General features: G+C 44.4%; 1 protein-coding gene and 1 pseudogene across 4 annotated transcripts in view; one reads left to right on the top strand and one right to left on the bottom strand.

Moving 5' to 3' along the window:
• Window positions 1-24,615, top strand: part of PHF20L1 (PHD finger protein 20 like 1) — an 813,558-nt gene that overhangs the window by 12,380 nt on the left and 776,563 nt on the right. For 3 of the 4 annotated variants that reach the window (XM_078686744.1, XM_078686740.1, XM_078686743.1), the window contains exon 2: window positions 9,817-9,945. The gene's annotated coding sequence lies outside the window, so the exon portion shown is untranslated. Of the gene's footprint in view, window positions 1-9,815; window positions 9,946-24,615 lie in introns of those variants that run through there. The other variant, XM_078686741.1, reaches the window with a different exon arrangement.
• Window positions 5,891-7,186, bottom strand: LOC144827121 (cilia- and flagella-associated protein 410 pseudogene; annotated as a pseudogene).

The following is a 24,615-nucleotide window of genomic DNA, read 5'->3' as shown; positions in this document are numbered from 1 at the left end:
GTGTTGATTGGTTTTAGACCCCACCTTTACCAAGTGCTGTTATGCACGTCGTTTAGACTAACCCTGAGCGTAGGACTAAGCTACTCTCGCTGAGCGTGCGTAGTTTGCGCTACTAAGTCCTACGCGAATTGCATGTAGCACTGTGCAAAAACGCGTAGCGGGTATTTTTTGCTTGCTCGTGGTCCTCAACGTCAAGTTGATGACCGCGAGCTAGCAAAACCAACATCCCGGCGAGACTTTTTTCCTCATTCGTGATCAGCACCATCAAGTTGCTGATCGAGAGCGCGGAGAATATACCTCCCGGCGAGATTCTCAACGTGGGGAGGTCAGGTTTCTCATTGCGAGTGGTCGCGTATGCTCGCGACGCTCGCGATAAGAAACTACCAATCCGCATTGAGAAAGCTGCCGCTCGAGTACAAATCTACTTGAGCGGCAGAAAACAACTGATTGCACTGTGCAAGATGCCGTTTGCAATGATTGCACAGTGCGGACAAGCATCCGGCACTGTGCAATCAGTGCGAACAGCATTTTCCCTACCGCACTACACAGTTCGCGTAGCTACACGTAGCTTGCCTAGTGCGACGTGCACTTCGCGTAGCATTACTACGCAAACTACGCCCAGGGTTAGTTTAGACTGCTTTGTTTTTGCGTTCTCTGAAGGGCAGGGTAGATTTCTAGGATATACACTTACCTCTCTGTGAGGCTGAGTGGAACCCCAGAGAGACTGCCCCCGACACCCCCTCCTCTCCCCCAATGCTACTTGGCTGTCCCCAGACTCTGCACCCAGAGCTCTCTTGAAGCTCAAATGCCTCTTGTCCATGTGCTGCACCCTTATTAGTCTTTAAGCATAAGAATGCTTAGTAAGAAAGCATGTCTTTTGCCATATGTGGCACCATCAGATGTACAACCAAAACATACAATCAGAGAGGTGCAACTGCATAATGTTGCAAAAAATGTTAGATACCTAAAATAGTTTAAAACTATTAAATAATGCTCCCTTAATGAGTTTCTTCCAGTTTTTATAGGTTGAATGGAAGTGGCAATGCGGACCTGCAACAGTGTAGGAAGGTCCTTTATTTCAACTATGAATATACCTTAAAAAAAATAAAAAAAAAAACAAAAAACCCCATGTCATATATGTTCTATAGCAGGGGTATTCAACCTTTTCTTGTGAGAGCTACTTCTTATCAGTGAAAATCGTGAGCTACTTACTAGACATCCCACTGCCAAGCTTCATTGACTTTAGGCCTAGATACTTTAGGTTCGACAAAACACTTTGACTGGGGGCACTATGAGGTGGCTGCCATGTGCGTCCGTGAGAGCGTCGTCTATATGAATGTGTAAACGTGTGTGTGTATGGGAATGGAATATATCTGTATTTGTGACTGAGGGCCTCTGTTGTATGTACTTGTGGCACAGGACATACATTTGCTGCGTGTAAATGTGACACTTTAAAATGGGAGGAAATTAAACTTAGTTAGCTTTATGTTTACACGGATTCCACAACCGTATCATTTTAATTTTTTTCCATTTTAAAGTGTTACATTTACAAACTGCAAGCATCTTGCTCCTAGTGGCCTGTAGACACCGTGCCATGTTCATATCAAGAAAAAAAAATACAGCTGTTTGTTTAAATGAGAGGAATTTAAAGTGAAGAAACTTTGCTCTTAAAACATTAAGAAAACCAAAAATGCACCAGGCTTGTGCACCCCTCTGTCGACTGCTAGATGCAGGAAACCTTTCCTCACCATAGGCCACTCCATGCTGAATAATTCATATTTGACCAGTGAAACCATATTTAAACAATTCCTCATTTCACATTTAATCCATTATTTAATCCATTACTTTTGCTGAAAATCACTGCGGAGACAGCGTGATATCACCATGATTCTTTTATTGAACATTTTCAAATGCCTCCTGCTCGCTCGTCCAGGCTTTTAACAGTGAGTGACACGTGGGAAGAATCATTGATATGAGTAGGCTCATATAATTTAATTTCACCCAATACATCTCGAGCCAAGTGGCTCTTCATCAGGGGGTTTTCTGAAACAATTAAGAGATAGCTTCACCAACTGCTCTAAACAGACTTTTTGTGTCCAATTGAAATCAAAATGACTGCCCCTGCACCACCACCCTCATCAACCCTCACTCCCTGCTATTAACCAACTGTGAAGAAACCCACATGTTGCACAACAAAGATGTTACACCCTTCACTGCTAAGTGCGAAACCTTCCCTGACTCAGAATTACAAATGGCAAAAAAAAGCTATACATAAAATCACTGCATGCATTGTACCAAACTAACCAAACTAATAAAACTCCCGACCTATTAATCAAACCTTCTTATAATATTCCCTAAGTTCCTCACAACATCCCAATGCTGACTTTAAGAAATAATTGGCTGAATTGAAAGTGGAGAAAAATATTAAGACCTAATGCTTTCCTTCACTAATTTCTCCCAAAAAAAACCAAGCATTTGCAATGCAATAGGTCTCGCATTAGGAAAGTTTGAGCTATTGGTATTGTAAATGACAATTTTTTTCTTTATGTGTTGGTTTTGAAAATAGCGAAATGAATAGCTTTTTCATTTACAATGCCAATAGTTTTAACTTTTGCAAATGTGACACCTATATCATTTGTAATGCAATATGTGTTGTATTTAAGTGATAGAGGCCCGAGTCATCCAGGTCTTTTCTAAGCCCAGATTTTCAGGAGCAAAATCAAATTGGAATTATATTTTCTAAGAAAAAAAGTCTTGTTAGTTTGCTTGTCGAAGACTGCTCTTCTCTGTTACTAAGAAAACGCTTTTTATTATGCATTTGACTTTCCCATGCTTCAAGTGGGGGTGCCAATGTTGAAACTGAAAGTTGATCCAGGTGGCACTGCATTTGGACTAAATTATTAGACATATTTTCCTTGTTAGTAACAGGATTCGCACTCCAGCCTTGCGGTCTGAAACAGTTTTGTTTTTATTGTTATTAAATGAGACAACATAAACGTGCTTGTCCCCTGGGTTCTAGTTAATAATCCCAAAGTTAGCTGGTGTGATCACTGGTGCCGCTGTGGCTGGGCAGGTAGCAGCCACTGTCTTTTTGTTCCACTTCGGTGTCACTCATTGTCGTTGAAATGTCACTTTATAATTACACTGCAATTATGAAAGTGTCACACACAGCAATCTGAAATATTGGCAGCTATAAGGGAGTTATTGCTGGCAGGGTAGTACTGACATTACGGGGTCACCACTTCCCATGAACTCAAATGTTTAGGAAGTTCTGCCCGTGTTTCCTAGTCGAGCAAGAAGAGATAATGTTGCCAAAGGAGGGTGGGTTAATCACAGAGCGCTGGTCAGATGTAATAAATAATGCTTTACCACCACTTGTCGAAAACATCAGGTTGAACTTAAAAAAGACATTTTACAAGGGGAACACAATTTATATGTCAATTTAATTTAGTGTATGCTTACCATATTTAAAAGCGAAACATTTGTTCTTTAATCTCAGTAATAAACAGCAGTCTGATAAGGGCCTGTGTGGGCTCATTCAAGCTGTCTCTTGTCCTCATTCGAGACCCTCTGAGCAATAGGCCTCCAGGACCCATTTCTCCTTTTGGTTAATCAGACAAGAAGGGTTAAGTATAGGTCACCATGTGCTATTTACATTACAACACTTGCTCTCTAAGACTAACACTCCATTAAAGAAAGCATGTTGCATAAGCAGGATGTGGTGCCTCGGTAGATTAATGCATTTTCATCATGAATCTATGTTCGGCCTCAAGGTCATGTTTGAATTCCTGAGGGGTTGTCCTGCCCTTTTACCTTAAATGTGTATTGCCTACAATATGTTGCTATGTTTCTATCCATTGCTGGATACGATTATATGAATTTGTCAGTCCCCCACCCCCCCACTTAAATCCCTGCTCCATTCCTTGTATTTCACTTTGTTTCAAGGCCTCATGGTAGCTACACTCAAAAACGTTTGTTTTGTAATCTTTCTTTTTGCCTGTCGCTTCTTATACTGTGGAGGCATTAGACACGTCTCCGATAATTTGTAGCCTAAACTGAATTTGAGCATTCAGTAACCCCGCCTGAAAATTAGCTCAGCTGCCTCGATCTGCTGCAGACAAGGAGGCGTTTATTTTCAGAAGATAGCCAAAGAGCGGGGGATACACAAACTCTACGGAATATCTAAATATTATACAACGCTTGCCCTATTGTAGCAATTTGAGGTTGAAGGGTATGCCAATTCGTGTAATGTCTAGTTGTCAAAGAATGCAAGAGCTTATTCAGTGCACTTTCCGACAGGTGCGAGGCGCAGCCTAGAATATTACACAGGTGTGCTCAGTGGCCCCGGAGTCCTAATAATTACCTGTACTGCTTAACAGTCAGGACGTGCGGCGTGCCGGACGGGAAGCCTGGTAGTTGGTCTCCCAGATATGTTTCCAGAGCGCGTTGGTTGAACCTGTGTTGCTCCCGCACAGGTCCGCACTCCGTGTCTGCCATCATGACCAGCTACCTATCAGAACAGTAGAGCGAAGTCCAATGCTTCTTTAAAGCACCGTAGAACTAACAAGCACGCATGCGCATTTCACCCTCCAGTCCCAGAGCCGTAACCTAAGCAACAAGTAAGGACGCTACAGGAGCAGCATAAAACATTAAGCCAATGCTACCGCCACGAATTGACGGAAATACAGGAAAGACAACATCTGGCGCAGCATCATGTAAAGAGAGACGTCATCTTAAAATAGTGGCAGATCAATGCTATTACACAGAAAACGTGTTCAATTAAAGACCGCTTATTCTAACGAAAGTACAAAATAATGCTGCGGACTAAACAAAAGAGCTGCACGACGAGTTCATTAATTTTTATATATTTCATTAAGTATTTACAACAGTGTATAATGCACAAATTATGTCTGGAACCAAGGGTCTATAAGTGTTTTACAACATTAACTGGTAATTCGAAGCCTTCCGGTGAATTCTACATCAAACGATCACCTTATTGTTTTGCTAAAAACACCCGTTAGGTTTAACCCAAACCACAAGCGGAGTGGAGTAGTGTGGCTCACTGGTTAGAGGCGGCAGACCCGAGAGCAGAAGTCGGCCCGGGACCAGGGTTCAATTCCCGACGCGGCAGGGTTGTGGACCTTGGTCAGCGGACTCGATAATTCTCGCTTCGGTGCTTACTCTAATCAGGAGTTCCACTCGGCAACTCTGGGCATTAGCTTGCCTAATCTCCACAACGGCCCCACCAATTCCGGGGATGCCTGGCTCCACCTTGGGGACTCCCAGCAAGGGACCATCCCACAGGGAAAGCCAGGACGGGTTCCCCAGAGTTATACAGCGCCGGGACGCCCCGTTGCTGGGGCAGCTGTGCGCTTTACAAGTATACTACATTTACATTTTACATTTACAAGCGATCTTCCTCATGGAATAAAGCACGATTGGAGTTTTATCAACACATTTATCCTCACGGGTGGAATGTCTATAGCTATTTTCTTTTTGTTTGCATTGAGATACTTCGGATATATGGGACTCGGTGAACCAAAGTGCACCAAAACGGGCTACATGCGTAATTTGACAGCTTGTATTGGACAACTTCAGATGTATATTCGCCAGAGACTGATCTGCTCGAAATTGCAGGATCTCTTCTTTTTTTGGTGTTCTGCAGTCTGTAAAACATATTCCGTAGTGTTTTTCGAAACACCATTTAATGCATCTGTCCATCTAGTTACATTCTTCACCTGGTTAGTGGTGTGCGCTGCAGGACACCGATTTCAGCCCACATCCAGCCCATGCCAAAGTGTAAGGCACAATGATCCTCTTGCCATTCCCCCACCTGCCCTTCAGCCACGGTTTCCTGTCAGTGCACGGAGTACATAACATTCCAACCAGCTCCGCCTTACTCGTCCTGTCAGGCACTGGCTTCCTCCTGCGTTTCGCCCTGAGGTTCATTCTGCTGCAGCACCTGCAGCATGTCCCCTGCTGTCTGGTGCACGGCCTGCAGCCCGTCTCTGTCGAGCTCTTGCAGCAGCAGCAGGATGGCACTAACCACGTTATCCCCCTCTCTCTTCCAGGTGCCACTCCCGGTCTGCTTTGGGGACGCAAAAGAAGAGAACTTGTTCCGGGGAAGGGGCTTCATGCCCAGCTGCTCCCTGATCTTGTTGGTCTCCTCCATGCTGAAGTTGAGCAGGTCGCTCTCCGTGTCTGTGGCACCGCGGGCGTCGGATGGCAACCATTGCCCACGCTGGCAGAAGGCGGCAGCAGGAGGTCCCCTTCCTCCTTGGCCTGGGCCAGCTCATCCTCACCCACGGCCTAGCTGTCCAGCTTCTGCAGACCGGGCAGGGTCCTCCTCAGGACCGTCATCCGGTATCGGTGGGGGTCCGGGCCGCAGCAGGGATTCTCCGCCAGCCAAAGCACCCGCAGGCTGGGCAGCCCCTGCAGGTGACAGATCTCACGCAGGCTCTGGATGTTGTTCTTTCGCAGATAGAGCTCGGCCAGGTTCTGGTAGTGGCTGAGGGGCTGCAGGCTGGCGATCTGGTTGACGCTGAGGGTGATCACCTCGATGTTTGGCATCTCTCGGCAAACTGAGATATCGCTTAACCGGCTGCCCCAGCAGTTCAGTTTCCTCACGCTCTCCAGCTCGCATGCCTTGGCCCGTGACAGCACTAGCTTACGGGTTAGCTTCATCTTCGTGCTCGTTCACTAATATCTAGACGTTATCGAGCAGCGCAGCGCTTACAACCTCTTTAAATGGCCGCCATGTTTATGGAACGCAAAAAGCAGGTTGCCATGCTAGCCCGTATTCCATTTCCGGGGCAAAGTCACGGAAATGAAAACACAATGACATCTAACTCAAAAATGAAAGAAGGACTAAAAAAAGAAAAGTTCGATTTTTTTTTAATGTCTACAGCAGTTCCAAGTATAACAGTTTTCCAAGTTAACGCCTCAAGAATTATATTAAGATCTAGGCGAGTGTTCGATATAGTTACAACAAGCATAAACGCACGTAGTTGGAGTCAAGGGAAAGCAGTTTCTTCACAGATTGGTGGAGGCAGTGTTCCAAACAAGTGACGTCCAGGCGGGCGCACGCACTTCCGCGCAGGCGCAGAGTGTTCTTAGCCGCGTCTCATGGCGTACAAGAGGCGATGGACGGCACTGGAGTCCCTCGCCGTCCCTTGCCGCGTCGCCCGCCGTAGCAGCACTGGAGACCCTGGCCGCATCGCACACGCCGGCCCATCCATCCATTGGGAGCCGGGCAGAAGGAGCCCACAAGAAAAGAGCCTGGTGAGGTGAGGTGAGGTGAGGTGAGGTTGGGGGGGGAGGGGGAGCGTGTGTGTGCGCGTGTGTGTATGCGACGGCGGGGGTGGGTTCTCTATATGTATGGGTGCGTGCATGGGTGCTCGTGTGTGTGTGTGTCTCTGGGTATGCGCATGCGTGTTGGAGCTAATGGGCACGGCGCCGTGCGCGCCCACGAGGTGCAATCTGCGCTCGTGCATATTTCTTGTCCACATTCCCAAATACGGGCAACATTAGTTGTCTTCGCTGACAGCTTTCAATGCTTTCGCATTGAAAGCAAGGTCAGCTCGACCTAAAAAATACTATTTTTCAGTTATAAATATGGCACCGTGCCAACTGGCTACTGGGAGGAAGATGCCTGCTGTTTGTCAACAGAGCACTGAAATGGGGGGAAATTAAAATGAAGAGTTAACCTAAACTCTTCATTTAAATTTTCTCCCATTTAAAAGCATTCACAAACATTATTTTGTTTGCACACTTCAAAATTGAGTTGACAAAGACTTTTATTTTAATAACTAAATATATCAGTGCTTCAGTTCTTCACCTCCGTGCCCCACCATGGGTCATAAAGCCAAGTTGAACACTGCTCATTATCAGTCCCTGATATTTGCAGCCCGATGATGATAATGTAAAATAAACACAGCCTTCCCTTAACTTTAAAATGAAAATGCAACATTTATTTATTGGCTTGCAGCTTTTTTAGAAAAAAAATCAATAAATACATTTTATTGAATTTTTTTATTGAAATCATTAGGAACATTATGACACACACTTAGTTCGCCAAAGGAAGATACATAGCATATTCTGAAGGCATTGCCTTTAGTTGAGATAAAACATTATTACAAAGTAGCAACAATAGCAATACTCCCGTCCTTAGTCGGAAACATGGGTTTACTGGCCCAACCATTTCCCCCATTCTCTGCTGTGTTTATGGGGACCGCTTCAGGCCTTGTAGGCAGTTTTTTCCTGCTGTGTGCGCCAATCCACTCCCTGGCGCCCCTGAGAAAGTGTAGGAGGAGACCTCCATCGGGCCGCAATGTCACGTTTGGCATCCATAAGGGACATCCCCAGAAATGATCGCTCAGCCCTCGTGCTCCCTGAACCCTCGAGGACAAACAACAGAAACATCAAATGGGAAAGGGGGACCTCGAAACCAAGCTCCTCTGAAAAAAATCCCATCACCATTGTACAAAATATTTGAATTGTGGGCCATAACCAAACTGCATGGTAAAAATCGGCATGGGTTGCACCACATGGAAAACATGTAGGCCCAGAAAGCAGTCCCGGTCGATGAAGCCTAACTGGGGAGCGATACGCTCTATGCAGATAATGTGTCTGAATCAGTCGTAATCTGGAGGAAGTTGTGATCACCCTCGGTGCCATTAGTGTCGCGCCAGTGCTTTAAGCAAAAATTAACTCAAGGCAAAATAATTCTCTGAAGGGGTCTGCAAGCTATTAGTAGCCTGCGATCGTTGATTGGAGACACCTGTTCTACATTAGCTGCTGAAAGAAAATCACCTGATCTGGACTACTGGCTAATTCGTAACTTTTGGGTCTAATCACCCCTGTCTTGTTTTACAGCTGGCTTAGGCTCTCGGGGCCCAGGCGGTTGCATTCCCTCATACTGGCTCGGTCTGCCTCCCAGGCAACCACTCCCAAGAAACCAACGGCACCATCACTATTTGTCAGCTGCAAACTGCATTACCTTCACCGACTGCCGGCAACACTAATCTGCAGCTCTGTGTCTTATCTAACTGTCCATATCCAACCACCGCTTCAACTCCTTCTGGTAGGTGCAGCAGTGGTCTTTTTGGGTTGGGAAGATCTAGCGGCAGCAGTCACACTTGTTTGGGACTGGTTCTGAGCTGTGCTGATGCAGGTCTGAAATTGAGTGCCATCTTCTAACTTAATTTTCTTCAGAAGTCAACAAACCTCACTCTTTGTAGTTGTCACAGTAAAGTGTTTTGGGGCTCTGGGAAGATGCGTATGCGAGGGTAGTAACCTGCTCTGTATATGCTACTTGGAGTGTGATACGCTCTGCCATTTGAGACAACTCCCTGTCAAGGTCATGTCTTTTGGAAATTTTCAGTTTTGCCACAAATGACCCTGATAAGTTGATGTGTAGCAGAGACTTGTGTAACCTCACAGCTGCAAATCTTTGAAATGCATTTGCAGGCTTTCACCTTTCGGATGGTATTTAAATCAGTTGGTTATTCCAACACCTGTTATTTAATTCACAGAGAGTCAATTTAGTTTGCTGAATGCTATACATATGATCTGGTTTTGCCAGTGAATTGAATTTCAGTTTCTGTTTTACTTGCATCTATGAGTAATTTTAAGCTCCTTCAGGAATTTCTTTTAGTCTTGTGAAAGGGACATGTTTTTGATCAGTTGCCAATGTTTTGAAGATGAATTATCTTATTGTTCTTAAATGCAAAGTTTTCAAAATTACATCTCTTAACAGATTGTCAATAACAGAGTAAGACTATTGAAATGTACCTAAAAGGATTTTTTTGTACCTAGGTTGCCAGCACAGAACGGACATTAAAACCTCCCTGACAGACTACGGCACTATACACCAAGGCATCAGAATTTTTTCATAATATAAATCTCACTTGGCTTGCTGTCTCCCAGGCAGGAGTCAACTTTCAGGTATGTAGACGGCGCATGTGTGGTCTCTTCCAGACCTTTTTGTTTTCTGTCGCTGGGCTTCTAGACCACCCATTGGTTGACTTCATTGTTACTCTCATTAGCTTGCTTCCTATTGGTAATCTGCCATAGGCTTCTTTTCTCTTTAGACCTTTCTCCCTCCCATGGAACATGGGTGCATTATTTGTGCTGTTCCACTGCTTAATTTTTTAGACACTACTCTTTATGGTGTGACTTTACAGCGCAGCTGTTGCCAGACAATTATGTGAACATAACTAGAAAGTGGCTTTGGCTCTACCCACATGTTGGGAGCCAGGCGAACATGTTTTGATTGTGTGCTTCCACCAGAAAAGTGCTTTCCCTCCACACAGTGTTTGATCATTTTGTTTATCCACCTACATGGGTGTTTAGCCGGGTCTGGTGGCTCAGTGGACAAAAGCAACCACTGCAGGGGCCTGTGTTCGACCTCAAGGTCAAAGGTTAAAACCCTGGCAGGTCCATTCAGCCTTTCATCCATCTGAGGTCGATAAAATGAATACCATTGAGTTGGGTAACAATAAACATCTGTTGTTCAGTGCCAAGACACCTACGGGTAATCGTGCGCTTTAGAAATACACATGTTATGTTTACTCCTTGAACCTGCACCAATATTATTCTACAGATCTGTGCTTCCATATACATTCATATCCATATGTATGGTATTTTTGGTAAAGCCTCACATTACCATACAATCTTCCTTTAAACCAGACCCATTGGCATTGCCAATACATGTTTCTTACGGTTTAAGCTCTGTATCAGAATTCATCTTTTTAAGCTGACTCCCTCGTTTACTTCCTATTCCCTGCTCCTCCGTCGTTGCTTACACCCATCGTACCTTACCTGTTGTTGATGCTTATACCTGTACTCTCCATCTTGTTGTCATTGCTTGCCCCTTACTTTCCCTCCAATTAAAAAGAATCATGTGGGCAACGCTGGCTGTTTCATATTGTTTTTTTTGTCCTGCCACACACTTAACAAAAACAACAACTTTCGGCCGTGCTGCAAAGCAGTTTTGCTGATGTACAGCATGGCTAAAAACATTAATGAAGCCAGTACCTTGCATATAAAGTATTTACAGCTGCAATTAGTAACCCCCCTCCAACTACATGGGCTACTTGCACAACAGTTCCCATATTTAAGAAGGGGCAAAGGGATGACCCAGGGTGCTATCGGCCTATATCCCTCCTGGACTCTGCAATTAAGATCCTAGGCAGAGTCCTTTTGGCTAGGTTAAGGGATAGTCTGGATAGTTGTGGTGGTTTGGCCGACATCCAGTACGGCTTTAGAGAGAAGAGAGGCACGATAGAGCAGTGCTCTAACCTACACCTGCTGATCTCAAAGTACACGGTAGCCAAGGAGGGGTCACTGTACCTAGCGTTCATGGACCTCTCCTCGGCCTTCGACCTGGTCAATAGGTCCAAGCTCTGGAAGATTGGGATAGATAAGGCTCTGGTTAGGTTCATGGCCTCACTTCATCAAGAGTTGTTTGCAGTGGTGCGGGTTACAAAAGAAGGTAGACGCACGTCCCGTTTTAATTCGAAGCGAGGGGTCAGGCAGGGCTGCATACTTGCTCCTTTGCTATTCACTATCTACATTAACGGCCTAGGTACCCATCTAGAGGGCGCTGCTAGAGATGTTCCGCGTGTAGGAGAAGTTAAGATCCCCGCTCTCCTATACGCGGACGATGCAGTGCTGATAGCCCGTACTGGTGTCTGTCTCCAACAGCTTTTGGACACATTCGGTACCTTTATGGACCAACTAGACTTGAAGGTCAACTCAAACAAGTCACACACTATGGTTGTTGGTCCCCAGAAGAAAAGAGCCCTGGTAAAAACATTTAGATGCAAGGGAGAAGTCGTGTCTAGAGTAGCCGTTTTTCCTTACCTTGGCGTGCTTTTTGATAACCAGGGTACCTGGGGCCCCCAGGTAAGGGCTAAAAGCTTGGCGGTGATTAGGACATCAATGGCCCTCCTGGGATTTGCTAAAAGGTTGGGTCATAGACCAATGGAAGCTATCCTAAAGGTTTATAACAGCAAATGCGTCTCTGTGGCATTGTATGGCGCACCTTTATGGGGGTATGCATGTGTGGAAAACATTCAAAAGGCGGAAAATAGATTCTTACGCTCTCTCCTATGCCTTCCCCAATCAACACCAACCTTTTCCTTACACGCTGAGGTGGGCATGGACTATGCCCATGATAGGTTAAAACTGGCGCCCCTTATCTACTGGCTCAAGACATGGCTAAACCCAGAATTAACCCTTAACCATTTGATAATGAAGAAAGCCATGTCTTTGGACTATAGTAGCAGTATTCCCTGGTTGGCATATTTGAAAAAGTCCTTTTTGGACCTGGGCCGGCCGGACCTTTTTACTGACCCCTCCGGCATAACAAAACAAGACATAGTCCTCATTAAAAAAGAATTTATGCTAAGGTCCAGAATGAGCCGGGAAGCAAAGGAACTGCTAAAACCCACAGTTAGACGTCACTATTTGTTAGTTACCTCAATTGTATTAGAACCCTACTTATGTTTTGTCACCAACCCTTTTCACAGGTTCCTTTTAACTAAATTTAGATTTAACCTTATTCATTTTTATTTGGGAAGTTTCAATACTTGGGCAAAACCAGAGTCGGCACCGCCCTGTACTTGTGATAACTTTTCTGCACAAGACACCATGCACTTTATTATGTTTTGCGATTTCTTTTCTGAACAGAGGAAAAAACATTTGTTACCTGTTTTAAGGGAAGCTGGTTTCTCCCAGGTGAGACCAGCTATGTTTTATCTCCAATCAATGAATAATATCTGCATTAAATTTTGCTTGGCAAATTTCTTAGGGGCGGCGGCTAGATCAAGATTATGTAAGCAATCATTAAACTTCCCTGTATAAACTGTTGTTTTTATATTTTTTAACCGTAACACCCTATCACATGTATTCGATTGAAATGAAATTGTTTAATTGTATTTTACTTGTGTATAAATGCCTTTTTATGTTCTTTGTATGATTTTTAACTAAATCGAATAAAGATAATTTGACTGACTGACAGTACCTTGCATAGGTAAGACCTACTGACTCTTCCAGCGCTTAAAAAAACTTTTTTATATCCCTTGCTTCAGGAGAAGACCCATGTTGTACCCCCTACCCTCCCCCACATACGCTCTTTGTAGAGTACCAGGTGATGTAGTAACACACAAAGACTACACATTTTAACACTCGTCCTGTTTAATGTATTCACATTTTTAAAAAGTTACCTTCATCCATAGGATAAACAATAAGCTCTGTTAGTGGAGGCCTTTTGTTTTCTTTTTGATTAATTGATGCCGTGCAAATGGTATAGTGGCTGAAATCTACCATAATACTTAGTTTTGTGGACTGTGGATGAAAAAAATATATATTGCTCACATACACCAGGTGTTTATCTAGGCAGCTGTATGTATACTGGAACTCATAGACTTACTTTGGCAATGAGTCATCACACATGCACTTTACCACTCATCCATGCACTCATACATACATTTGCCCACCTCCTGACTCATTCTTGCATTAACCCTGTTAAAAAAGAAAACATGATGGCACCTAAATTTGGCTGGTACATGCTTACAAGGCAAAAAGTTAAAATAGGCATACCATTTGGTGCCCATTGTGCAATCATATTCTAGGTACTGTGTCGTCATTTTAAAGATGTACATAACTGCAATGTGTTGGAGCTATAGAAACAATGATTCACTATGCACAGTAACATGTCAAGATGGCTGCTCAGTAAACCTCTTGCTGGAAGCTATGTTCGAATGCTAAAGTGTATAGTGTATTGTTCTACTGATCCGAGGTGGCTAGCATATTGCGCCTAAGCTTGAGGGTCATCTTGAAACAGTAAAACAATGATACACTATGGGTAATACTATTCCAAGATGGCTGAAAGTTTAGAAATAGTGACAGCACATAATGCAAAACACTGCAGACGAAATGAGCAGTAAATTAGCTACTTAGTAGGACTGACTGGGGAGCTCCTGGATGTATTAGAAAAATGAGAAGCAGCAAAGCGATAAAAGAGCAGGTCGAAATGGAAACAATTCAAAACTAAAGCTTTGACCTCCAGCCCAGACTCTAAAGCACATTCATTTTAAGAGAGATGTGTGCATTTGATTAGGCAGAATGCTGTTATTAACAGAGCAATAGTCAATGGCAGGAATGGGCCAACCCATTGCCCCATGCGGAGCGCTGTCATGGGCAGAAGCAGAAAGTCAATGGCATTCTAACAGATGGACGAGGTAATAGCACTGACTGGCCATTGATATCAGTGATGTTTTCCTTTCTTCGTTCACTTCTGCAAAGGTAAATGGGATACTCCCCAGCAGAGAATGCAATCTGAACACGATTCTGTGTGAGCCAAGAAACATAGCCCCATGAATAGGGAGTTTATATTAAATCCTCTTGACCCTACCTGAATCTTGTTGTGTTGATGTTCCAGCATAGAAAATGTGTGTCACAACAATATCATGGAGTTGTATTTGCATCACACCACCTGATACTATAACTCTGACCAACTCATAGAGTGATATGTTCACTCAAATGATATAATGAGATGTATGTTTTATTAGAAATCACATGCTATACCCACCAGCAAGTACCATGGCACAGTAGCCAATGCCCGCAGAGTTCTTCTCCACAATCTTACTGTTCTCAGCTTTTATAAAAAAAAAATCCACGTTCATAATTCCATAGAATTGTGTGTTCTTGTAATACAACAAAGCAGATGGACATACAGGAAAAGAGAGTACTTCTGTTTTTTATTAAAGACTTTATTTATAACATGTCACATAACTGGCATGTTGTACATCACTCATAGAACTCAGATGCCTGCAAGGCGGTGACATTGAGCATAATGAGCGTAACCAGGACATTCTACATTTGCCAGAAAGCACAGGCGTCTCTTTGGGTAATAATTAGGAATACGCTAGACAGTAAATGCTAAACAATAAAAAAAATAAAAAATACTATAAACCGTGGCAGCCGCAATAATGCAGATCAGATTTGTCTTGCCAGGTATGTGTGTCTGGTGCAGTCGTATCAACCAGTGAAGGGCAATAGGGCCACCTCTCTCTCCTAGTGGGTAAAGTGGACCCAGGTGCCCCCCAATTCAATTCTGGGTTACTGTATGTTCACGTCGGCGAGGCTGTATGTGCTAGTCTCTGTCCGACACACTCCCACCCCCCATTCAGACACACTCTGGCTCCTCTATTGTATGGCAAGTCATGTTATCTAACCTCCGGTATTGGCCATGGGGAGCCTTCTCTGCTTGCCACAGGGGTAGAGTGCCTGGCTCAGTTATTGTCAGTTGGTTAACTAGCTCTTTCCACCCTTCCAAGTCCCTTTCAGCGTTCTCATCAGTGCGGACCATGCATAATCTTTTTCTTCTGATAGGGCCCATTCCTATACATACCCTCCCCCCCCCCCCCCCCCCACCCCCCTCCACCTGTCTATCAGAGGCGGTGCAGGCACCGTCCAGCAGATTGCTGCGTAGTCAAAAGGAGTCCCAGATGTGAAGCCTGTGCAAATCTTTACCTCGGCCAAGGGGTCGGAAGGAGAACAAGGAGGCAATGACTGGGTGTTGCCTCGAGGCGGATAGCAGTGAGTTCCCTGTGCTCCTCTTGGACTGTGCAACAATAATCCACGAGCAGCGGGCATGCCTAGGTTATGTGTAGGAACGTCGCCAGGCTTGTATTTCATCTCTGACACCCCTTGTGGCATGCAGGGGAGATTCCATGTAGTCTCTGGGGAGGGAGGTATGTGCAGTGCAGATAGTGAAATTGGGTCCGTTTGAATCTTGTGTTGCTTGCAATATCCCTAACCTGTGTGCCAGCCCTGTCCCACTCCTGGTCTGTTAAAGGATCACCAAGGTCAGCATCCCACAGTTGGCGTGTTCGTATTGTGCAGGTACATTGGTCTAGCTAGAGAGCTGTGTACAGGCGCAAGATCATACCCCTCCTGGAACCCATATCTAAGGTCCGGTGCAGAACTTGTGACTCCTGCTGTTCCATCTGGAAGGCAACACTTCCCAGGTGGTGCAAGAGATTTTTGCATAGTGCAGGAACTGACCCAGAACAAGGCAAAATAACTCCCTGCCTTCCGCAAAGGAGATAAAGGCTTCACCCTGATATGAACCCCAAGCGACTGGCATCCCCCCTCCATCCAATGGGCGACGTTCACACAGTGTACATCCGCTGGAGCAGGCCCAACCATTAAAGAGGTAGCTGCCTGGCATAGGGTTGGCTACAGAGGACCCCATGTGCCTGAACATCTTTTTGCATGTGTGGGTAGTTGGTGGAGTTTCTGATGCCTCCCCAAATCTGTGGAGGGGGTTTCGTCCCATCAAGCGATGCTCCCCAGCAGTTGTTTCTCCCATTTGCAGCCTGTAAGAAAGGGCCCTCTTTGTACTTTGACAAGAGTGTGCCGTGGGTAGCCAGGGCCTATGTTCTTTCCCTAAAAGTGCATAAAGACAAACCCCAATTGGCACTCTAAGGCTGCAGCACGTATTGTGCCACCCTTAGAGGCCCTGTACCTTTACATATACACACTGCCTTTGCAGGCTTCATGTTTTGGTGCCGAAGAAAGTGAAGAGTCGACATGACACTTATCCCTTTTTGTCATGCATACAACCCACTGCCCTGGCATAGGTCAGCCACCCCTCTAGCTGGGTGCACTATACCAGTGGTGGGGGGTACAGGTTCATGAGCCCTCCTGTACCCCTACAGTGTCTAAATCAATTTTTGGACATTGTAAGTGGAGTAATGCCATTAAGAGTATATGGTACTGGGAGTTTGTCATTACGTACTCCACATGGCTTTACTGAAACTGGGAAGTTTAGTATCCTACTTCTCAGCACATTAAACCCACACTGATGTCAGTATGGGATTTAATGAAAAATGCACACAGAGGGCATCTTAGAGATGCCCCCTTAAAAAACGACCTAAATCTAGTGTCCAGGCCGAGGGGCTACTCGCCATCTGCCACCACCAGACATGTTTCTGGACTCCTGGGTCGAGAGCCTGCTGCTCTCGTGGGGTCTGAAACAATGCACATCCTGGAACGAGGTGCCAAGCCTCCTCTCCCAGGATGGGCAGGGTCCACGAAGGGAAAGCTTCACAGGCTTGCCACCTTTGTGAGCTTCCCCAGGCCTTTTGCTGCATCCAGCAAATAGCCTTTACCGGTTCTATCCCCCACTTTGGGCAGGAGAATTGGCGGGAAAACCAAGTGAGGAAGGGAGGTGTGCCCACCTTTGCCAACCCCACCCCTCAGGTGGGGAGGCGAGGTGAAGTAGAACTCTGTCAGACCCAGCCATATGCCCCCCTCCCACTGGAAGGTGGCATAATGGGGGGGGTGTACCCACCTTTTACTTAACTGGAACGCCCTTGAATCTAGTATTTAGGGGCACCCCTGATCCTTGCCTCCTGAGACAAGAACCGACCAAGAAGAAGGACTGAAGAGCCGTTCTGAAATTAAGAAGAGGACGACACCCACTGACTTGACCCCGACCTACCGGCCTGTCCTATCCCCTCCCTCAAACCTGCTCCAAGCAAAATCCCGAGTGTTTCCTGCAGCCAGCAACCCCAAGATCCCGAAGGACCTGCCCTGCCTTTCACAAGAAAGACTTTGTCACCCTCGAACACCGGGTTTCTTCACCCACTGGCGCTGTCCAAATCTGCACCCGGCGCCCATGGCCCTAGTTCGGGTGGCCCAACACCATGAGGAGGTCTCCCTGGCGATCCTTACCCGAGATGTGGTGATCTCTGACCTGCCTTGAATCTCCAATTGAAGCCTGCAGTCTCTGAAGGATCCCCCACGACCGGAGCTGTTAAGAAAACCCGACACCTAATGACACCCCTGCAACCGAATTCCCACGGCCTCGGGTGGGTCGACCAACGGACCTCCAGAAGATCTTTGTCCCAAGCATGCAGTCTTTGTTAAAACCGGAGAATCCCCATTGAAATCAACAGGGCACCTGACGCCAAAACAACACCCTGCACTCAGCCGCCCCTGTGCCGCTGCGGGTGTACCTGGGGTGCTAACCCTTTGCCCTGAGCCTAACACCAGGAGCTTTGCTCCCAAAACCTTGTGGCCTGCTCGTGAACAGCCACCAACCAAAAGCCCTTTATCCCTCATTGAATAACATTGGACCTTAGCACTCTGCACTTGGCCACCCTTGTGCCGCGGAGGGCATTTAAAGGGTGCATCCTTGACCCTGGGGGACACCTGGTACTAACCCCAGAGTACCAACTCCCACAACAAAGTACTTACCTGTTAACCAATAACTTCATTTCTCACTATAGGAATACATTGACTGTTCTTCCTTTAAAAATGTTTTAAGTGTGGAGTTGATTTGTATGAAAACCTGAAAAACTACAACTGTACCAAAACGGATGTCTCTCTAGGAAATGTCCCAGTGTGATATCGAGGCATATCACACTGTAGAAAATAACTTAAAAAGTAATCCATAAAATAACTGAAAAGTAATCTCGACATTTTGACTTAACTGTATTTCAAACAACTGCCTTTGAACCTGCATTCAATTGAAAAACACTGCATAAGATTTCATAAAGTATTTATTTGACTTACCTGTGCCAGACTTGGCTTGGTTCTAGGAAATTAAATACCTAAATGAATATTTTTATACAAAATCAGTTGGTCTGAAGTTCAGTCTTTGAGTGTGTGATATCATCATTTGCTGATTGAGTGGGTACAACACATGCTTAACACTAGCCTCTGATAAAGCCTTACTGCTCGCCCACACTACCACAAATGGAGAGTAAGGTGCTCTCTACTTTTACCTCTGCCTACCTTTGAGGTTCCACTGGACTCTGTACACACTATACCTCATTTTGGTATTGTATATACAGAGCCAACTTCCTACACAGCCCTCTTTGCACCGAAGCGCCACGTATTGTTGGCGACACACCAGGTAATAAAGCTGTAAATCCCGCACCCCCAGGCCGCCTTTGTCGAGGTCGAGCTTCAGTATGACAAGTTTCACTCCACTCCTTTTTCCAGCCCACACCAACGAGGTCAGAGGGTGGTTAAGCTCTATAAGGGAGTGTGAGAATAGTGCAGAAAGTGTTCTGGAGCACATACACGCACCGCAGGACTAGTAGCATTTTGCTCAGAGACCACCCAACCCATAACAGAGAGTGGCAGGATATTCCAAAAGGCAAGCAAGGACTCTAGTCCTCGCATCACACTCCCCGTATTAAATTAAATTAGCTGCTCTATCATATGAGCCACTTGAATCCCCAAATATTAGAAGGCATTCCTTCCTGAGGCAGCACCCACATCTGGGATGAGCTTCCCTGGCTACACCCTCCAGTGCCACTTGTGGGAACAAGATGGTCTTCTGTGTATTCGCTTGGAGGAAGATTTCCATCATCTGTAGAAGGAGGGGAACCGCTGCACCAGGTTGACGTAGGTGTACAAGGGTGTCATCTGCACACTGACATGACGTGTGTTGTGTTGTAGTGGGACTTCTTGGTCGGTGGATTGTGTAGGATAATGGCGCTCCTTGTAAATACGCAGTGAGTATGTACTAGTGCACAGTTATGATTGCGGTGCATAAAGTTGGGGAGAGCCACCGTCCTCCCCAATGTGTGGCTAACCTCTGATAAACCAAAACAACAGTCCTTTGCACACACCAACAGTATATATATTATGTATTATTGACAATAATAAAAAACACTTGTTCCTCCGTTGATACAGTCACTTCAGTTTAATCTTGAGATCCTTAGCCAACACGTGTTTCGTCGCGCTTAAATGATGTACACAGCAACTTCAGTGCTAAGAAACCAACAAGTGTATGGAAGTTGGGAGTAAAAGATATCCATCACTAACATCAGATGTCTGTTACCTGTTGTGACAGTATGTTTGTCGCAGAGAGTGGCTCAAGTAAAGCTCTCGAGTCTGTGGAAACTTTTGCTGTTTTACTAAAACATATCACCATTGCTGTATCTGGACAAATTTGTGCAGTTAAAAGATGATCGCTATTCCAAACAAACAAAACTTGTCAGCAAATGAAAATAAGCCAGTTTCTGGTGACTTATTTAGTGACATCCAGTCTCCGAACATTTAGGAGTGACTATTCTAAAGTGATTTAAGAAACACGACACCTCCTCAATGTTGCCTCAGATTAATAGAAAGTATATTTATAATCTAAGAAGTACCTCTAATCTCTTTGTATGGGTACTATATGTAGACACTCTGGCCCGGGATGATTTATATAAAAGTTGCACCTGGCGCATAAAACATGGACCAAAGACCAACCGGCACAACACCTCCCAGAGATACTCCTAACTCGGGGAATCAAAGGCCTTTTCACTTTCAAGAGCCAAGAGGGCCCACATCTCATTTCCCCTGACCGAGTGCACACATGGAATAAGCGCCTTAAATTAATGTGTATAATCCAACTCGCCATGAAGCCACAGTGGTTTTCATGTTCCAAATGTGGCGTCAACCCTCGCAACCTAGTAGCCAGGGCTTTCAAGAGGATCTGCAGTCAACATTAATCACTGACCGGGGGCGATAGGACCCAGAGGCCATAGGTTTCTTGTTTGGCTTGGAGATCATCCCTATCTGTGCTTCCTGCATAGGGTAATGAAGGACCTCTTGGTCTTCGCCTCTTGAAGTGTCTTCAACTGTTTGGGGTATAATTGTGCTTCATATTCTCGGTACCACTCTACTGTAAGACCATCCGTCCCCTGCACCTGGCATGTTCCCCAGAGCCACTTCCAATTCACCCCCCTGTAGGTACGCCTCCAATTGTGTATATTGTTCCACTGTTAGCGTCGGCACCACCACATAGCACTTCTAACTTGCAAAATGATATAAAACACAAATGAACATAATGAAACCACATTTTTCTAAGTCACTTTGGCAGAAGAATCGATCATTCTAAAGCTGCATGTGGAGACATCCCAAGAAATTATAGTTTCTTGTATTTCGATAAGTGCCTACAACGTACACAGGCCTTACCATAGCTGTCTCATGAGGACCACTGTGTGTGTTTACCTTTATTTTTCTTTTATCAACTCACTGGACCTAGACGTTTTCCTGACATTCCACACAACACCTCTGTCGCCATTATTCTCCTTTAAATTTGTATTATGGTTATCAAGATTGAGAACTTTAACTCTCCTTTTGCCGCCCCCCCCTCCTCCCCCCACCTGAAGCCAGATTGACTTCCAATTACATACCTTAAATATTCTTGGGCCATATCATGATGGTCCAAGTGTGAGACGTCCAAAGTTGTAACCTATAACTTCAAATTTCGATGAGTCCATGAATGAACTTTAGACCGAATAAATCTGAAAGAGAGTCAATCCCTTCTTATTGTTTCCAGCTTGTTGTATTGAAAGATCATGCATAAACTGTGAAAAAGTTTGAGTTGCACTTGAACTTTAGACACCTCACATTCAATAGTAAAACAAGTGCTCCGCCCATCATGATTCCCCCCGGGTCTTAACACTTCTAATCTTGTCTTTTACGGTATTTCTTCTACTTCAAGCTCACCCTCTTTGCAATTAACCTTTGATCGCATACTTTCACACAAGACCTGTCTATCCAGAATAGATACAGTTTAAATCATGATAGTCTCCCTATTATGGATTGTGACATGATTCTGTAACTGGACGCCATCAAACTTATCTCATCATATATTGTCTTTCCATTTCAAACCATTTTGCAGAAGTAAGTATACCTTTTTAGTTTAGTCCTTCATTAGCCCATTTTCTCAGTGCAGTTTTGTGATATGCTATTTCAAACCTCTTAAAAATCACCCCCCGCCTCCCCCCCCCAAACTAATTAACTGATACCAGTTTCAACCACTTCTGGACAACCCACTCTTGGATAAGTTGCATCACTTGTTTTTATTTCCTCACAAACTTGACTGGAGGCCAGTTCGAATAACAATCATTTATCATCAAAGTATAGATAACACTCGTCTCCATACAATTATAATGTCCTTTATTGGGGTTTGGCAGGCCAGTTGGGGAAACTGAAACCGTGCAATCCACCAGAAATCAGACCATGCCTTCCTTTTCGTTAATGGCATCTCCCTGTGCCCTTCATTAACTTTCTTTAGTTTAGTTCTCAGCAACTTTGGCACAAACAGCCTATCGGTTCTCAGCACTATCCTATCCTGATATAACTCTGACCATACCAATTTGTAATTATCAATATTGACCACCAAATGTAGCAAACTCATAGCATTAGTGATGAAAATCTCAACAATCAGCACGTGTGATCCATGTATATTTAAAGAACAGTTGCATCTAAATATGTGTGGAAATGTTTCAACCCACACCAACTTTAAGACCTTGATGCAACAGTAACTACTCTCATCTAACTATGCCTTTTTGTCACCCTCATCCTATGCAAAGTGGTCAACAAACGTAATGTAAAATAATATTTTACATTGCATAATCCATTCAGCTCCCCTCCAATGAATCCATTAACAAGAGCGGCTTCAAAAACCCTACACACTTTGGAAACTGCACGCTCTGTGTGGTCTTGTGAGTAAAAGCCTAACTTGTGAGGAAGCACACTAACCCCACCATGAATATTTCTGAAAATTCCCTTTCCTACCTCTACAAGCCTAAAAAACCACCAAACCCTTCTGTCCATTTGTTTATTAATATCTTTTCTACCTGTACTTGAGTTGGACCTCTCTATCTTTGAATTTCAAATTGGTCTCTAAATTACAGTAAAACAAAATTTATGCTGCAATATCCAACGGGACCTACATTAGATCCTTCATCACAACACCCTTAAGGCATTCACCTCAATCAAATTGTAAGGTGGACTTGTATCTGTCTATATACTCACATCCTCACCTATCATTTCAGTCGCACTCTTTGGTGGGCTGTATGATTTATACCTGTATCACACGCTGTTCCTTTGGTTAGATATTACCAGCACATTGCCATCCTCTTCACTATTGCACCCACTTTCCTGCACGCTGTTTTCTCATCTTCCATTTCCCGGGATCTCCTTTTTGCACACCCGTGCAAAATGCTGCACTTTACTTAAAACACTTGACCTTCATAGCAGGACAACATCTTTATCACTGCTAAAAGCCTTATCCCGCCACAACTGTGCAATTTACTACTGCCTCATATCTACTTTTCCCCCTGTGCAACAGAGCGTTGCTTTTCATTCCCACCAATTTTCTTGTGTACATTAACTGTGTTCTTCACTTCACATTTGTTTCTTAAATATTTATGATCCAATTCTCTGAAATATCTTTGTGTTCTGTGCTTACTACTTTCTGAAGCCTAGGTTTCTTCATGACCAACAATTTTCTTGTATTTCAAGATTAGTGGTGCGATTTATTGACCCATAAATATTTCATTGTATAAGTCCTTGAATTCACACATATCAGAAAATGTGTTTGCGGACCTACCAAATACTGCTAGACCTGCTCAGCCTGGTCTTTGAAAAGAACATGTATTTTCACTGCTTTATTCAACAGAATACCACAATTTTCCAGTAAGGCTCTAATTTCACTCTTGTTCTTCAAATTTTTTTCCATTCTCAATGTCAACATTGTCCTTCCACTTTCACCCTTCTTTCGGGCATCAGCAAATGTATTACTATTTTTCCTTCCAGTTCCAAAATATACTTTCACACTGCCAGTGTCCTGTAGGCCACAAACTCTTCACCATCCATGGCCTCCTGTAGGAATCATAAGTTTTCATCCAGGTGTTCCATTGAATGTCATTTTAATATAGTCACTGAATGTGTCAATTTTGAACCTACAATTTGCGGTAAAGACTATTAAAAGCAAACATAGTAAGTCTTTATGTAGCTTTTTCTTCTGACGCTCTAAACAGGCCCTCCAGGATTTTGCAATTTACAGTTTCGCAAACCAATAGCTAAATTGGGAGCAATTTAGTAACACGCCTTCAAAACTATGTGACCTCCCTCCTTTTATTGGCCAGGTGCTGATCACTGGGCTGAATAAAATGATGGTCAGTAGACTGGCGAGTTGTTTGTTCATTCATACCCCCACTTCATGTATCTCATTATCTGCAGAGCCACCCATACTAGTCACCACTTGCCAGCAGCATCCTGTAGAGTTGAAATGGAGAAAGAGGTAACTGCACTGAGGAAAAAGGTTATGTAGGATTTGTCCTGGCACAGCTTTTCTGCCCCAAGCATCATCGTCTACCCATTTGATGATCCTCATGCGCACCTTACCTTTTAGTAAAATATGCAATGAGTCCTATAAGGTATAGAGGGAATAAAAAGAAACATTGAAATCTGGCTGACTGCTCATAGGTATGCAGCATGCTGGGGCAGAGGGGGGGACACAATGGGGAAATCTGGCCCCTGCATTCCTCCACCAACCCATTCATAAACAACAATTAAAGAGTTACTAGAAGGAATTTCTCTTAGCAAAGTCTAACTAATTGTGTAATGCCATTTCAGTATCTCTGGATTATGCTAGGGAACTTTTTGATACTCTTAAAACCTTTTACTCTTCCTAATTGTACTTTGGGCTCTTTAGAATCCTCCTCCTCCCAACAGTTTTTGTTCCAGTCTGGCTTTAGGTTTTTTAACCATGATCAAAAAGATCAACAGTGCAATTAAAGCAGA

This window comes from Lissotriton helveticus, chromosome 4_1 (genome assembly GCF_964261635.1).
Source record: "Lissotriton helveticus chromosome 4_1, aLisHel1.1, whole genome shotgun sequence".
Lineage (NCBI taxonomy): Eukaryota > Metazoa > Chordata > Amphibia > Caudata > Salamandridae > Lissotriton > Lissotriton helveticus.
This window is presented reverse-complemented; position numbering and strand designations above follow the sequence as displayed.